Source organism: Ips typographus, linkage group LG1 (assembly GCF_016097725.1).
Source record: "Ips typographus isolate SLU linkage group LG1, UJ_Ityp_2.0, whole genome shotgun sequence".
In the NCBI taxonomy this organism is placed as follows: Eukaryota; Metazoa; Arthropoda; class Insecta; order Coleoptera; family Curculionidae; genus Ips; species Ips typographus.
Window position 1 is genome coordinate 16247994 of NC_138422.1, and position 14362 is coordinate 16262355.

Below are 14362 nucleotides of genomic sequence, written 5' to 3' on the forward strand. Positions count from 1 at the left end.
GGCATTATAAGGATGAGGTCGTAGGGTAGAACACGAGGGCCTCCGGCCCGAGGAGTCTACTTTGACCGTGGTCAGAGGGCATTATAAAAAATAATGCCCTCACCTAAGGCCCTTATAAAAAATAACGCACTAGGGCATTATTTCTTAGATAATTGACCTTAATAGGTGTCATTATTGATGAAATAATAGCCCTGTCGGACATTAAATTGATTAATTGTCACTCTAGCATCTAGAGCAATTTCGGTTGTCGTTTTTCGACTTTGTCGTGAGAGTTAAATAAAATACATCACAGACACTTTTTAATTACTGAAAAAATGGTGTCAAAATTTACAAACTATAATTAATTTTTATGATATTTGAAAAAAACTATTATTTCAGAATCGTCTTATTACTATATCTTATCACCAAATTTTGGCTTATTTTTACTTTCAACTATATCTTATAAATAGTAGAAATTCAACTTTTAAACTTTTTTCTACAAACATTCAATAATGATGCATTTTTCGCTTCCAAATCTCAACGAAAAGTTACCCTTTACTGAGGAGTTTACTTTATCACGCGTTGCCAAGGGTAGCGAGCGATAAAAATTTTTTCGCTTGCTGTCCAGAGCAACGGCCACAATGCATGCCATTATTGGAAATGTCAGTGTCACCAGTTCGATGTCAGTATTCAATTGTGTGTAGTTTTGATCCTGTTTTTGTGTACCTACGCAGTAAGTTTAGTTGTATTAGATATTTAGCGATGTTTGTAGAAAAAATATTGTATGTATTACGCGCACAATGTGACTTTAATGCGCTTGAATGATTGCTTGAATGAAAACTTCATTCTCAGCCCATTAAAGGCATACTTTCTGCGCTTAATTTTGTAGTATTTTTTATCCTTTTTCTAATGGCGATTTAGCGAAATTGAGTTTGAAAAAATTACAACCTTCCAAAAATTTAAAAAATGAAATTTTTGGTCAAAAGTACAACTTTTTATTTTGCTTCATAAGGGTTTCGATGCACAGCAAAGGGTATACAGGGTAATTCAAGTTCGACCCTCACCATTGGGATCTCAGAAACCATAAGATTTACGAGAAAGTTTAAATTGGGGCAAAGTTGCGCAATTTAGCTCAACCAAATGCTGTTTTAAAAATTTGGATTTTCCGTACTACGAAGATATCCGAAAAAAACTGAAAATTTGATTTTTTGTTTTTATTTATTTCTAACCTTTTTTGAAGAGATATCCCAAAACTAAAAGCATCTTTTCATTGCCACTTTTTCCTAGCTATCCGATGATGGATTCAAATTTGCCACACGACGTTTCGTTTTTTGTCAGTCATCATCAACTTTCTTTTTTCTTATGGGCGCCATATTGGATTTTTAGCCCACCAAATAGTACGTTTTATTCTGAATTTAGTGATGTATAATAACTTATGATTTGCTTGATAAATGACAAAATAATTCAATAAAAACTAATTTTACTTTAGTTATTGGCTTTGAGTTTTTTATTGAATTATTTTGTTATTTATGAAGCAAATCATAAGTTATTATACATCACTAAAATCAGAATAAAACGTACTATTTGGTGGGATCACGCGAAAAATCCAAAAATCCAAGAAAATCCAATATGGCGCCCATAAGAAAAAAGAAAGTTGATGATGACTGACAAAAAACGTCGTGTGGCAAATTTGAATCCGTCATCGAATAGCTAGGAAAAAGTGGCAATGAAAGGATGCTTTTAGTTTTGGGATATCCTCGGGGATATCTCTTCAAATAAGGTTAGAAATAAATAAAAACAAAAAATCAAATTTTCAGTTTTTTTTTTAGTCGAATTTGAATTACCATGTATACCAACGGACCTAAAAAAAAATTAAAATTAGCTGAAATAACTACTTTAAACCTTTCGAAAATTGCAAAAATAGCATTTTTTGTCAAAATCACCAATATTTTTTTGCCCCAAAAGAGTTCCAATACACAGCTATCCTTATAGGTAGGAGATCGTGAACAGACTTTACTATACGATTTTTTGCTAATAAATAAATAATCTTTTATCACCGCGCATCTTCAAAAAATTTCTTTACTTACAATTCCTTCAGATTCTCTAAATTTAAACAATAATGTTGTCAGCTGTAACAAATTTTTAAATCTAATATTTAAAGCTTGCAATAAAACCACTAGTTTCGAATGTGGCAATTAATAAATCCTACAACCTTCTACCCTCATCGCTCTAATTAATGTGCCGAGTCCGCACCCTGAAGTGTACACAGAAACATATATCTATCAGCGGTTGTGATAAATTCGAAGTAATTTGACTAACATACGGTAAAATTACAACGAAACATCACCGATGAGACTAAAAAGGGAATCAGTAGTCGGACCGTGAAATTCCCAGTCACGACTTTCCCTCTAATTATTTTGTTTTTAATCAGAGTCTGGCGGAATGAAAACGGTTGTTGCAGTTTCCACGACCATTTCAGCGAAATATCAGGTGAACATTTATTACATATTATTAAAGTTGTACGCTAAATCGCACGTGTCCTTCTTTACTATTCAGGTAGCGTCACTAGGCGCCCCATTATAGAACGTAACATTGACGCCTATTGTTGATGTGGAAATGCAACCAACGCGACTACAAATTCCACTACTTTGCAGGTAATTGATAATTTTGCGCCATTACGGAATGGTTTCAATTTTATCAGCGTCCAATAGCGTCTCAAAGAAACACCGATTCCAATAATGGGACAGATGACGTAGGGGACAATACCGGTCGTTATCCCTAAAGTGCCACGTCGAATATTGAAACAAAACGGCCAGCATATCTATTTATGGTTTATACACAGTCGAGCAGAAACGTGGGGGGAAAAATTGGAACGTCGTCCTTTGTTTTCAGCGGTTTCAACTGACCCGGATGGTCAACGAAATATGAAAAGGAGTAGTGCAAAAGCGATCCGGAATATTCCATGACCGGATACGAAGGAGCGTTTCCGATTATTCCGCCAGAAAAAGCCTTCCGGACATGATCGCTTTGAAAATTCGCCCTAGCGCGTTTTCGCGCGATGCAAAAGTCATCGAGATCAATTTTTAGAGTGTCGATTTATTTTTTTGTGGTTACTTTCTGATATCAAAGAAGCGGATTGCTTTGAAACCGCCCTAGCAAATGAGAGGGGATGAATTTAATTCATCTAAAATGGGTTTAGTGAACTCGGTGATACACGTTTTGCATTCTAGGCATTAAATGTTCTATGCACGTTAATGGGACTAATTGCTATTCTACTGATAGATTTCGCATTATTTCCAATTTAATTGGAAATTTAATACTGCAGCTTGCTCCCGATACAAAGCCGGTCTGCATTAGGTATTTAGTTTATTAGAGCTTTACGCCACAACTACGTTACTTTGTTAGAATGAATGAGTTACTGTTAAGCGAATGAGAAAATTTCACTACCTCCATTGCTCTAATTAATGTTTGATTCAAGGGTCAGATAGTTTAATTATCACATTGTATTTATATAAAAAAGGAGTAGTAGTCCATATTCTTTCAGTGGAGTTGTACAAGTACAAAAGGAAGGGAATGACACGCAGTCGTCTCCACAATACTTTATGTCGACCTTCAAAGGGTAAGGCTTGCTCTACTAGTTTCGGACATATAAATGGCCATCTTCAGAAGCTACAAGAATAACTTACTCTACTTATGTGTAACAGATGTTTAAGAAACCTACCTCAACTCGACAATCAATGCGTCGGCTGTCTTTTTAGAAAGGGGGAGACAGTGAGTCCCATGTTATAAAGATTTTGTGAATTTAAATAGTTGTTTTAAGGGGGGGAATAAAGCTATAAAATTTAACACATGTAGTATGAATAAAAAAGGTTTAAAATTGAATAATTACCTGATTATGAAGAAAAAAACCTAACACTACATATTTAATTGCAAAACAAAAACCTTAAACTAGACCCATTTTTAAGGGCTAGAGAAAAAAGATAAGTTTAGATTTAATCCACCATCCACGGCAGAGGCGATCGAACAGGAAACAAAACGGAGATGTAAAATTTTTTGAAAAACCTCAGTGATAAGCCGTTAATTCGAAGGCAGGGGGAGCGTTTAAGATGTGATTACAATAAAATTAATAACCTAAGTGACGACAGGTAGATAATTCTGCAACCCACAAATCAATCAAAAATTAACAATAAAAAGGTCAAAGCCGCAACCATTCATACAACAAGATGTAAAGTTAAAATTAGACAAACAATGCACCAAACTAGCAAACAGGTGGCAGGTGGACAATACAATGAGCAAAATGAGGGTAGCTAAGGGCTCAAATAAGGTGGTAAACTCCAGAAAAAGTGCGAACACCGACCAACACGCTGGTGAGGGTGGGGATGGTGAAAGATGGGGTGCTGGGGGTGTTTACAAGGGATTAGGAAGCATTAAAAGGTTAGAGACCTAAAAAAAGAAGTCTCACTATCTTCCCCTTTCTAAAAAGACAGCCGGCGCATTGATTGTCGACGTAGGTTTTCTTGTTTCTTAAACATCTGTTACACATAAGTAGAGTAAGTTATGCTTGTAGCTCCTGAAGATGGTCATTTATATGTCCGAAACTAGTACAGCAGGCCTTACGCTTTGAATGTCGAAATAAAGTATTGTGGAGACGACTGCGTATCACTCCCTTCCTTTTCTACTTGTATTTATATGTTTTGAAAGCTGAAATTAGCAAACAAGTTACATTCTGTAAACCGTTAAAGAATAACAAGTGTTGTAAGACACATTTTACGCACGATTGGAACAGTTCCATGAATGGTTGCTTTATAGCACGAAGTATCTATTATATTTATAGTATATTCTATATTAAGAGCGGAAAGTACATATTTGCAGCTTGCACATGAAAATTGATGCAATCATGTAAAAGCGGCAAAAGTACTTTCGGCTCGAAATATAGACGATATTTTTTCGACGACTGCTGTGGGGTGGAGTAGAAGGACAATCATTTTCGTAGCTCGAACTCATTGTCACCGATAAATCACTTTGACGGAATGGCTTTATTTCAAACAGGTATGTCAAGCGTTGTTATCGAAACGCCGAAAAAGTTGGTGAGTAGATTGTTACTAGAAAGCGAAAACGCTCTAGAGCAGAAAATGATTCACTTTCTGCGCAAGCGCGGCGAATAACCACTTTCTGCTTTGAAATGGAAACGTACATGAGGTACTTTCAAAGTCAGTCGTCGAAAAAGACTATTACATACTGTAGTGTACAGGGTGTCTTAAATTCGATGGTTTTACAAAGTATCTCCAAAACTAGCAAGGATAGAGCAATGCTCGATTTTTGAGAAACGAAAAATGATGCAGTCGTACCTTTTTTTTCAAAAATACTCTAATGGAATCTTGTAAAACGTAAAATTCTCTACAACTTTAACCTGTTACACTTTTTCGATAATTCTTTAAATAACCGAGTTACGCTTGTTTGAACTTGTTTAGGGTCTTTTACAACAGTTTTTTGTGCTTTGACACAGGTTTTAGGGAATATCTCGCTGACAAGGCCCTTTAAAGCAAAAGTTCCCTAATGCAATTTTATAGAAAGGGAAATTTCGTATAACTTTCCCCTTTTACACTTTTTTGCAACTTTTCCAAATAACCGAGTTACGATTGGCTGAACTTCGGGGTCTCCCAATATTTTTTTTGTATTTCATATTTTTCAAGAATTACCAAAAAAATATTAGATTTTATGTTCAAGCAGGTTTTGACAATAGTTAAGGCTTTTAACCAGTTTTTTTAAGGTCACGTGATTTTTTTTCCGGTCATTTTGACTTACCTGTTTCTAAATGTTTTTTAATTTTATGTTCTGTCAAAGTCACATGACACGCACACACCATTCTGTCATTTTGACCGTTTTGTTTTGTCTCGTGACTTTTGTCCGCTATTTTGACTTTTTTTTTATTTTAAATAAAAAAAAAATCACTTGAGTTTTTTCATGAATATCCAACTATTTTTTTCACGTGTTTTCTATATCACGTGACACGTTTTGCCAAATTTATTTGACACAAATATAATGTATGTCGATGGATAGCCAATAAAATGGGGTTTTCAACAATATAATTTTGCTTGCCATTTTGTAAAAATATGACAACGGTGGTTAATTGATTTTACGGTTTAGCCGCTAAAAGGCGTCAAAGTTAACCATTTTTTTTTCCTTTTTTGATGCAGTATTTCACTCAATCGTAAATAACTCGCCAATTTGGTACACTTTGTGTAGACTTTTATACGCCAATGGATAGCTAATTTAATGGGTTTTCCAACGATATGGCAACACTGGTTAATTGATTCATTGGTTGGGTCGGTAGAGGTCGCCAATTTTTTTTTTTAGTGCAGTGTTTCATTTAATCTTAAATAACTCGCTTATTTGGATCACACTATACAGGGTGTCCCACGACGAAAGACATCGATTGATATTGGAAAAAGTATAAATAGGAGAGTTTTGAAAATTTGGCAGGATACTGATGTGGGCATGCCCAATCCAACTAAAATATTTTCAAGATGGTTGCACTTCCGTTTATACCGGAAGTCGATCACAACTTTCTTATTTTAAATAGAACACCCTATATATTATTACATATTTGGATTCCTCACAAAATTCTGACCAACTTTTGTATAGAATGCCCTATACCTATCTCTAGCCGTTTTCGAAATATTTGATGTTTTTCCAAAAAAGTGACAGTTGCAACGCTCAACATATTTTTGTACTATGTTAAAACCGTATTTCATTTTGCATTGAAACTTTGGGTTATTGTAAATAAAGGATTGTTTTATTAAACTAAGGGTGCGTAATGACTCATTTGTATACAGGGTCGTGAAAAAAAAATCATAAACTTGCCACTAAAAAAATGAAAAATCTCAAGTTTTTTAAATAGAAACCCACATTTTTTATGACGGAATCATTTTGAGCATTAAAAATTACTATACGTTTCAATTTACTTGCCTATACCTAAATCCAACCCATTTCGTTTTATTTGAGAATAAACATTTTTTTATTATGCTGCACGGTTGGGATTATGTGGTGTTCTAGTTGGTCATGCTTTTGACACACGGTGATATTGGAGACCTGCAGGGCATGTTATTAACACTAGTTTTGAGTGTTTTGACAACTGCAAATATGCCGTCGCGGTTACGTTATTCAAACCAAGATTGCTTAAATCTGGTTATTATTTACGGAGAATGTGATAAAGTTGTGAGTAGTCCATGTGAGGTATTTGCCGCTCGTTATCCAGAAAAACCAAAGCCATCACCAAAAGCTGTCAAGCAAATAATTGAAAATTTTAAGAATACGGGATATGTGAAGATAAAAGCTATTAAAACAAAACCAATCCTTAATAATACAAATGTAGAAATTGCAATTTTGGGCTATTTTGTTGCAAATCCAACTTTGTCATTAAGACAAGTTTCCGTTTCCGAATCAGGCATATCCAAAAGCACAATTCAGAGGTCCTGAAGAAACATAAATTTCACCCTTTTTCATTTAAATTAGTGCAACACTTAAAAGAGGTTGACTTTCCGAAGAGAGTTGTTTTTAGTGAGTTTTTGCTGACTAGTCACTATGGAGATGAATTGTTTTTGAATAATATTATTTGGAGCGACGAGGCCAAATTCACTAAAAATGGAATGTTCAATAGACATAATTCACACTACTGGTGTGACATAAATCCACACGTAATTAGAAAGAGAAATTTTCAAGAAATCTGGAATTTTTATAATAAAAAAATGTTTATTCTCAAATAAAACGAAATGGGTTGGATTTAGGTATAGGCAAGTAAATTGAAACTTATAGTAATTTTTAATGCTCAAAATGATTCCGTCATAAAAAATGTGGGTTTCTATTTAAAAAACTTGAGATTTTTCATTTTTTTTAGTGGCAAGTTTATGATTTTTTTTTGACGACCCTGTATACAAATGAGTCATTACGCACCCTCAGTTTAATAAAACGATCCTTTATTTACAATAACCCAAAGTTTCATTGCAAAATGAAATACGGTTTTAACATAGTACAAAAATATGTTGAGCGTTGCAACTGTCACTTTTTTGGAAAAACATCAAATATTTCGAAAAGGGCTAGAGATAGGCATAGGGCATTCTATACAAAAGTTGGTCAGAACTTTGTGAGAAATCCAAATATGTAATAATATATAGGGTGTTCTATTTAAAATAAGAAAGTTGTGATCGACTTCCGGTATAAACGGAAGTGCAACCATCTTGAAAATATTTTAGTTGGATTGGGCATGCCCACATCAGTATCCTGCCAAATTTTCAAAACTCTCCTATTTATACTTTTTCCAATATCAATCGATGTCTTTCGTCGTGGGACACCCTGTATAACGATTTTTACATCGATAGATAGCCAATAAACTGAGCTTTCTACAGTTATGACAACATTGGTTGATAGGTTAAACCGTTTCTCAGTTGAATTACTATTAATATATTAAGAAGTAAGTTTGTTATTGTAAACTAAATACCTATATCCTAAACCAATTGGTAGTTATTTAAAACTATATGATCGTAACAATTACGTTATGATTTCTATCTAATATTCTCTGATATAGCAAGAAATGGTAAAGAAATCATTTTTCTTTAAAAATAGGGTCATATATAGGGTGTCCCATAAGCAATGGTAAATAATTTAATAGCGGATTTAAGGGACCAAAATAATTCGATTTAGCACAACTTACCTCATACAAAATGTCAACGAAAACAGAAGTACAGGGGGACAAATAATTTTTTTAAAATGGTCTTTTTTTAATTACTCATGAATAACTTGGAGTTTCTTGGTAAAATTAGATATTCGGGGGTTTTGGAAGATAGCAAATTTAATTATCAACGTAGTTTCAAGCCAGCACGCAGAGGTCGCCACCTGCAGAAATTAATTCGTTTTAAAATCGACATAACTTTTTTCGGGTATAGCCAAGTGACAGCTGTAACCCGAGTATCTGTTTTCCAATACCTTCTTGCAAAAAGGTATACCTAGTAAGTATCCCAAAAACAAACGGTTTTCGAGTTTTTTGCAATTAACATATTGACCTCAACGCATTTATAAAAAAAAAATTAAAAAATTGGTTGAAATAACTGTCTATTATTGTTCCAAAATGTCTCAACAGCATTTTAAGTTGAAATTAATAACTTGCCTTGGTTATCTATTATTTCTTCATACACAAAATGCTTCAGGTAAAAATCTGGAGGACCAATTTTCGAACTTGGTGCTGGTCATGATATTTGGCTTCTCCGACCAATTCAACAAATCAGAAAATTTCTGTTTAAGTAATTTCTCACTTGTAATGAGAAATGATATAAGGTTCCATCCTCCAAGAAGATTACAAATTGCAATCATGTTTAGCATCGAATACTTTAATTGCAAATATCTCGTAAACTGTTGATCTTAAGGATGCCAACTAAGTATACCTTTTTTGTTAAAAAAATACTGAAAAACCGATACTCAGATTTCAGTTGTCACTTCGCCTTACCAGAAAAAAGTTAGTGTGAGTGATTTTAAAGGAAATCACTGGTTTTAGATGGTGACCTCTATAAGCTTGCTTAAAACTGAGTAGATAATCAAATTTGGCACCCTCGAAGACCTTCGAATACCCAATTTCAGCAAGAAACTCCAAGGGGACCGCGTGTTAAGTGAAAAAATGCATTTTAAAACAATAACTGACCCCTTGTATTTCGGTTTCTGTTGACTTTTTGTCTGAGGTAAGTTGTGCTAAATCGAATTATTTTGACCCCACAAATACGTCATTAAATTGTTTACCATTACTTATGGGACACCCTGTATAGGTACATTGTCGGTTGTAAGTAAAGTCAAAAATGATCAAACCAGTGTAATAAAATTGCTGATTACCTAACTTAAAGTCAGCTATGTAATTAATCATTACCATCCTAATTGTAGATAAACAATGTTTTGGAAAGCACAGAGTAATAATTTGTAAAATACGAATATATTTACAGAAGATATTTAATTTAAAATTTTTTGTTTTGTTTACTGGCCTGTAACTGCACTTCCATGCAAAAAAGTATTACTTAGACAATCTGGGTAGAATTTCTATCTAGCAAATCTTATTACGGCTATCAAAAAAAAGTGTAGTCAACAGCTTTAATAATCTGCACCCAAAATCCATAATAGAAATCCAACTTTATGAATGTGAAGTGAAGTAAATTTTATATGCGATATTAAATACGCCAGTAGAATTTTCAATTTTGCATACCGAAAAGTTGCAAATCCCGTTGCTCGCTGCATGTAAATGCATAAAGTGCAGCGGATCATGAAACACCATAACTTTCTTCACAATTATTCGGTTTTCCCAGGCAAAAACACGCCGAACGCGAAATCTTGTTTATGGCCGTTGGACGTATAAAACAGGCTGGAAACGCGCCAAGAAAATCCGGCGACCGTGATGGATTTTTAACGGGACGTATTTGATATATGGCAAATATTATCCAACGGCAAAGCGTATTATCTCCAGATCTGGTTTACGGGCAAAGAGAATCAGAAAATCAAATAAATATTGTCCTATTTGAAATGCTGTGGAGGAGTTTGCAGTTGTCGGGGAGACCTAAAATAGAAGCTGCTCGAATTTCTTTATTCTTTGAAATGTACCTAACGATGCGCTGAATTACTGCAGCGAAATCTTATTTGGGAAATGCACCAGACGTATTTCTTTACAAAACATGTAATGTTGTCGTGGTTGGTATTATGTCTGTCTCATATTTTATTCAAAATGCTCTTGTAAAGACAGTGTATACCAGAAATTACTTTTTCGGTTTGTTACCAAAGTTGTAAGCGATATTTGTCATAACCAGTCATGTTATGATATACGCTTGTTTATTGCATACATAGTGTCAAGTCTCTGACAAAAAGAAGCCACTTTTCTGTTCGCATCCGTTCGAGGCGGAGGCATATTTTTATTATATATACGTCTTGAACCTTACCCGGAAATATGAACTTATGCTCGAATTGAACCTTTTATGTTCCACGAATAAAAGTCTTCGAAACCATATTGAGTGCATCGCATAAATTCGAGAGCGGCTTTTATCGACATGCACTTTTTTTTGCAAAAAAACGCACTTGAAAAAACAAAGCAAAACAAAAACTCGTTTTAAGAGGCCGCTTGTCCTCGCGAATTTGAGCGTATGCCCTTTTCGTATGCGGCTGCTAATTCGATTCCGTTACACTTTACGCCTCTGAAAAGTTGTAAAAGCACATCGTCGCGTTTCCGATGCCAGTAAAAATGCTTTGTTGCACGCTCTCTTTAATCTTCATAAAAGGCAATTTGTAATACTCCTCTTGTAAAATTCCTTTCCATACGTATCGACATAAAAGCTATATAACACTGTTCAATGACTCAATTATATAATTTCCATACAGGAATAAAGTATTAGGTTAAGCTATACTGGTCTTTAAAAAAAAAGAACTTTATAGTAAAACCCTCAGTGAAATTAAAGTTAGAGACTTTTAAATGCTACTGGGAACCTTTTTCAAAGTGCCAAAGGGTTCTACCTTCTTAGAATTGTTTTAAATTCTAACTTTCCAATTCTAGCTATTTTTTTATATTCTAGCCTCTGGCCTCTAGCTAGAACCAATTTAAAAGTGAAACATCTCAATCCTGCTGAGAACCTTCTGGAAAATGTCAAAACGTTGTACAAGTATTTAAAACATTTCTAGAGTGATTTTAAATTGTGAGAGGTTTCTGAGACCATTTTGAATGTTGTAGAAACCTCTAAATGTTACTGAAGACCTTTTTAAAAGTGCCAGAGAGTTCTACAAGTGTTTCAAACCTTCCTAGAATTGTTTTAAATTGCCAGAGGCCTCTAGGACCATTTTGAATGTGTCAGAGACCTCTAAACGCTACTAAGAACCTTTTTAAAAGTGCCAGAGGGTTCTACAAGTGTTTTGAACCTTCCTAGAATTGTTTTAAATTACCAGAGGCCTCTAGGACCATTTTGAATGTGTCAGAGACATCTAAACGCTACTAAGAACCTTTTTAAAAGTGCCAGAGGGTTCTACAAGTGTTTTGAACCTTCCTAGAATTGTTTTAAATTGCCAGAGGCCTCTAGGACCATTTTGAATGTGTCAGAGACATCTAAACGCTACTGAGAACTTTCGAAAAAGTGCTAGAGGGTTCTACAAGTGTTTTGAACCTTCCTAGAATTGTTTTAAATTGCCAGAGGCCTATAGGACCATTTTGAATTTGTCAGAGACCTCTAAATGCTACTGAGAACTTTCGAAAAAGTGCTAGAGCATTCTATAAGTGTCTTAAACCTTCTTATAACTACAAAAGGAAGGGAATGACACGCAGTCCTCTTCACAATACTATATTTCGACCTTCAAAAGGTAAGGCCTGCTCTACTAGTTTCGGACATATAAATGGCCATCTTCAGGAGCTACAAGAATAACTCAACTCGACAATCAATGCGCCGGTTGTCTTTTTAGAAAGGGGGAGACAGTGAGACTCATGTTATAAAGATTTTGTGAATTTAAAGTTGTTAAAGGTGGGAATAAAGCTGATTATGGAGAAAAGAAAAAAAACTGACACTACATATTTAAAAAACAAAGACTTAAAATTAGACCCATTTTAAGGGCTGGGTTAGACCCTATGGGGAGAAAAAGACAAATACTTGATTGATTGTCGAGTTGAGTTATTCTTGTAGCTCCTGAAGATGGCCATTTATATGTCCGAAACTAGTAGAGCAGGCCTTACCTTTTGAAGGTCGAAATAAAGTATTGTGGAGACGACTGCGTGTCATTCCCTTCCTTTTGTACAGGGTGATTGATTGAATTTTGACCACCCCCTTAACTTCCTTAATTTTGATTTTATCAAAAAACGTTAAATACAAAACTAGTAGATATTTAGGTCTACTTTATTCTTAGATAAAAAGTTATTATAGGGTGTCCCAAATTTGAGTAACGAACCAAACTTATGTTTTTTTAAATGCAATGACCGACTTTTTAATCGATATTTGAATTCTACGTCAAATTCTAGGCCTAATTGATGTAAAATGTCTGTATCGATATTCAACTGTTTCCGCAGCGGCGTTCTTCATTGATTGAATTTTGACCACCCCCTTAACTTCTTTAATTTTGATTTTAGCAAAAAACGTGAAATGCAAAATTAGAAGATATTTAAGTCTACTTTATTCTTAGATAAACAGTTATTATACAGGATGTCCCAAATTTTAGTAACTAAATTAACCCTTAATCACATAGTCGAGGCAACATTGCTAAAGTAACAGATGCTGCTTCGGAAACAGTTGAATATCGATACAGACATTTTACATCAGTTAGGCCTAGAATTTGACGTAAAATTCAAATATCAGATAAAAAGTTGGTCATTCTATTTAAAAAAAACATAAGTTTGGTTCGTTACTCAAATTTGGGACACCCTGTATAATAACTGTTTATCTAAGAATAAAGTAGACCTAAACATCTACTAGTTTTGTATTTAACGTGTTTTGCTAAAATCAAAATTAAGGAAGTTAAGGGGGTGGTAAAAATTGAATCAATCAAGGACGCTGCTGTGGAAACAGTTGAATATCGATACAGACATTCTACATCAATTAAGCCTAGAATTTGACGTAGAATTCAAATAACGTATAAAAAGTTGGTCATTGTATTTAAAAAAACATAACTGTGGTTCGTTACTCAAATTTGGGACACCCTGTATAATAACTGTTTATCTAAGAATAAAGTAGACCTAAATATCTACTAGTTTTGTATTTAACATTTTTTGCTAAAATCAAAATTATGGAAGTTAAGGGGGTGGTCAAAATTCAATCAATCACCCTGTACTTGTACAACTCCACTGAAAGGATATGGACTACTACTTCTTTTTGAAAACTTCTTATAAATGTTTTAAGGTGCCAGAGGACTCTAGATTTATTTTGAAAGTGTCAGAAACGTCTAAATCCTACTGAGAACTTTTTTAAAAGTGCCAGAGGGTTCTACAAGTGTTTTAAACCTTCCTACAGTTGCTTTAAGTTTCCATGAGACTTTAGAACCATCTTGATTGTGCCAGAAATCTCTAAATGCTACTGAGAACCTTCTTAAAAGTGCCAGAGCGTTCTACCAGTGTTTTAAACCTTCCTACAGTTGCTTTAAGTTTCCATAGGCCTTTAGGATCATGTTGAATGTGCTAGAAACTTCTAAATGCTATTGAAAACCTTCTTAAATGTGCTAGAGCCCTCTACAAGAGTCTTTACCCTTTCCATAACTGTTTTAAATAGCCAGAGGCCTCTAGAACCATTTTGAAAGTGTCAGAGACTTTTCTAAATGCTATTGAGAACCTTCTTAAAATTGTCAGAGGGTTTTACAAGTGTTTTGAACCTTTCTTGAATTGTTTTAAATGGTCAGA

At 34.4% G+C, this 14362-nt stretch overlaps 1 protein-coding gene and 1 long non-coding RNA gene across 3 annotated transcripts in view; both read left to right on the forward strand.

Moving 5' to 3' along the window:
* The window catches only part of stg1 (stargazin-like protein), a 268226-nt gene that overhangs the window by 78419 nt on the left and 175445 nt on the right, over window positions 1-14362 (forward strand). The gene's annotated exons all lie outside the window — the stretch shown is intronic.
* On the forward strand, window positions 471-4313 carry LOC145730944 (uncharacterized). The gene is made up of 3 exons (XR_014178714.1): window positions 471-712; window positions 2411-2469; window positions 2536-4313. It is a non-coding gene; the product is annotated as an uncharacterized LOC145730944 (long non-coding RNA).